Raw genomic sequence first — 3,468 nt, 5'->3', positions numbered from 1 at the left:
ACTAAGACGATCCGGTACTTTAGTGCTAATACGCATGATGGCATACCACATGGTATCGTTATATTTGTCCCTTATGGTCACCATGGTTTTCACCCATCCCTCTCAACCGCAGAAGCGCCTATTTACCACAGTTTCAACATTTTTCAGAACATGCTTGTTGCGCCACAACACCGCTGTTAGATGCATGGATAATAACAACGAGTCAAAATGTATCGCAAACATGGAAAATAAGAAAATAGGGTAAATATATGTCACTCACGTGCATCTTGTTTATCATGAGGCATGAAGAAAATTTAGAAAGGAAATGCAACACAAGGACTTCCCAGGAGGTCATCCATCCTAGTACTACTCTCCCCCAAGCACACTTAACTTCAGAGTTCTGATGGGATCCGGTACTTTATTGGTATGATCGCATCCGACATGTTACCCCCGTCTTCGTCCCTTATACTTGCCCCTCCCACCTCCTCTACAAAGACGATTGTACATTGCTTTGGGCGCTCCCGCTCAGCTATGGAGATGAGTTTACCACGGTTTCCACCCCTCTCTCTCAACTGCACCAGCGCCTATTTACCATTGTTTCGACCCCTTTCAGAATGCGCTTGCCGCGCCACAACGTCGCTGCTAGACGCATGAATAATGAGTGAGCTAAAACTTACCGCAAACGTGAAAAATAATAAAACATGGTAAATATGTGCCGCACACATGCGTTTTGTTTTGCATGCGGCGCAAAAAAAGGGAATGCAACACGAGGACTTCCCAGGAGGTCACCCATCCTAATACTACTCTCGCCCAAGCACGCTTAACTTCTGGTGCTTTAGTGCTTATATGATAATATCCGACATGTTACCCCATCTTGTTCCCTTATGCTTGCTCCTCCTAGCTCCACTACAAACATGATTGTACATTGCTTTGGCCGCTCCCACTCAACGAGTTTACCACGGATTCCGCCCCTCCATCTCAGCTGCACCAACGCCTATTTACCATGGTTTTGACACCTTTCATAATGCGCTTGCCGTGCCACAACACCGCCGCTAGACGCGTGAATAATGAGCAGCAAGCTAAAACTTACCATAGACATGGAAAATAATGAAATGTGGTAAATATATGCCGCGCACGTGCGCTTTGTTTTGCACGCGGCGCAAAAAATAAATAAAAAGAAAATGCAACAACATGAGGACCTCCCAGGAGGTCACCCATCCTAATACTACTCTCGCCCAAGAAAACTTAACTTCAGAGTTCTAATGGAATCTGGTGCTTTAGTGCTGGTATGATCACATCTGACATGTTACCCCCGTCTTCTTCCCTTATACTTGCTCCTTCCAGCTCCAAGACGATTGTACATTGCTTTGGCCGCTCCTGCTCAACTACGGAGACGAGTTTACCACGGTTTCCATCCCCCCTCTCAATCGCACCAGTGCCTATTTACCACGGTTTCGACCCCTTTCATAACGCACTTGCCGCGCCACAACGCCGCCACTAGACGCGTGAATAATGAGCACCCAGCTAAAACTTACCGCAATCATGGAAAATAATAAAACGTGGTAAATATATGCAGCACACGTGCATTTTCTTTTGCAAGCGTCGCAATAAAAAAGGGAATGCAACACGAGGACTTACTACTCTCGCCCAATCACGCTTAACTTCAGAGTTCTGATGGGATCCAGTGCTTTAGTGTTGGTATGATTGCATCTGACATGTTAACCCTGTCTTCGTCCCTTTTGCTTGCCCCTCCCAGCTCCACTATAAAGACGATTGTACATTGCTTTGGCCGCTCCCGCTCAACTACGGAGATGAGTTTATCACGGTTTCCATCCCTTCCTCACAACCGCACCAGCGCATAGTTACCACGGTTTCGACCCCTTTCAGAACGGACTTGCCGCGCCACAACGCCGCCGCTAGAGGCATGAATAATGAGCACCTAGCTAAAACTTACCGCAATCATGGAAAATAATAAAACTTGGTAAATATATGCCGCAAACATGCGTTTTGTTTTGCAAGCGACGCAAAAAAATTGAAAATGAATGCAACACGAGGACTTCCCAGGAGGTCACCCATCCTAGTACTACTCTTGCCCAAGCACGCTTAACTTCGGAGTTCTAATGGGATCCGGTGCTTTAGTGCTGGTATGATCGCATTTGACATGATTCCCCCGTCTTCGTCCCTTATGCTTTCCCCTCCCAGCTCCACTACAAAGATGATTGTACATTGCTTTGGCCACTCCCTCTCAACTACGGAGACGAGTTTATCACGGTTTCCACCCCTCCCTCTCAACCACACCAACGCCTATTTACCACGGTTTCGACACCTTTCAGAACACGCTTGCCGCGCCACAACGCCGCCGCTAGACGCTTGAATAGTGAGCACCCAGCTATAACTTACCGCAATCGTGCAAAATAATAAAACATGGTAAATATATGCCGCACACGTGCGTTTTGTTTTGCAAGCGGCGCAAAAAATTTTTAAAAAGGGAATGCAACACGAGGACTTCCTAGGAGGTCACCCATCCTAGTACTACTCTCGCCCAAGCACGCTTAACTTCAGAGTTTTCATGGGATCCGGTGCTTTAGTGCTGGTATGTTCGCATCCGACATGTTACCCCCGTCTTTATCCCTTATGCTTGCCCCTCCCAGCTCCACTACAAAGACGATTGTACATTGCTTTGGCCACTCCCACTCAACTACGGAGACGAGTTTACCACGGTTTCCACCCCTCCCTCTCAACCGCACCAGCGCCTATTTACTACGGTTTTGACCCCTTTAGAATGTGCTTGCCGCGCCATGATCCTTTCTTTATGTATTTATCTGCGTTAGTTTTCCCCCCGAGGATTAAGGGATGATGCAGTACAATGAAGGTAGGTATTTCCCAAAGTTGTGAAACCAAGGTTATCGAACCAACAGGAGAACCAAGCAACACTATGTAAACAGTACCCGCACACAAAGAACAAATACTTGCAACCCGACACAAAAGAGGGGTTGTCAACCCCTCTCGGTAAAAGATTGGTGAAGTGATAGATTGGTAGATGCAAATAAAATAAAGGCAAATAAAATTCAACAAGGTATTCTTGGGTTTTTGATAATATAGATCTGAAAATAAAAGATGCAAATAAATAAAAAGGCACATAGTAATATAGATATCACTAGTGGCTTCTCTCGAAAAATAGTATACGGTGGGTAAACAAATTGTTGTTGGGCAATTGATAGAACTACAAATAATTATGATGATATCCAGGCAATGATCATAATATAGGCATCGCGTCCAAGATTAGTAGACCGACTCTTGCCTGCATCCACTACTGTTACCCAACACATCGACCGCTATCCAGCATGCATCTAGTAAATTAAGTTCATGGAGAAACAGAGTAATGCAATAAGAATGATGACATGATGTAGAGAAGATCTATTCATGTAGGAATAGACCCCATCTTGTTATCCTTAATACCAACGATCAATACGTGTCTTGTTGCCCCTT

General features: G+C 45.4%; 2 non-coding genes and 4 pseudogenes across 2 annotated transcripts; all 6 read right to left on the bottom strand.

Annotated features, from left to right (window-relative positions):
• Window positions 1-301: 301 nt before the first annotated feature.
• LOC119351411 lies at window positions 302-417 on the bottom strand (annotated as a pseudogene).
• A 318-nt stretch (window positions 418-735) lies between these two features.
• On the bottom strand, window positions 736-837 carry LOC119351422 (annotated as a pseudogene).
• A 320-nt stretch (window positions 838-1,157) lies between these two features.
• LOC119351408 lies at window positions 1,158-1,279 on the bottom strand (annotated as a pseudogene).
• Window positions 1,280-1,595: 316 nt separating this feature from the next.
• On the bottom strand, window positions 1,596-1,691 carry LOC119351416 (annotated as a pseudogene).
• A 327-nt stretch (window positions 1,692-2,018) lies between these two features.
• Window positions 2,019-2,137, bottom strand: LOC119351218. Its single transcript, XR_005169741.1, has one exon. It is a non-coding gene; the product is annotated as a 5S ribosomal RNA (ribosomal RNA).
• Window positions 2,138-2,467: 330 nt separating this feature from the next.
• Window positions 2,468-2,586, bottom strand: LOC119351361. Its single transcript, XR_005169874.1, has one exon. It is a non-coding gene; the product is annotated as a 5S ribosomal RNA (ribosomal RNA).
• Between the last annotated feature and the right edge of the window lie 882 nt (window positions 2,587-3,468).

Source organism: Triticum dicoccoides, chromosome 1B (assembly GCF_002162155.2).
Source record: "Triticum dicoccoides isolate Atlit2015 ecotype Zavitan chromosome 1B, WEW_v2.0, whole genome shotgun sequence".
Taxonomy (NCBI): domain Eukaryota; kingdom Viridiplantae; phylum Streptophyta; class Magnoliopsida; order Poales; family Poaceae; genus Triticum; species Triticum dicoccoides.
This window is presented reverse-complemented; position numbering and strand designations above follow the sequence as displayed.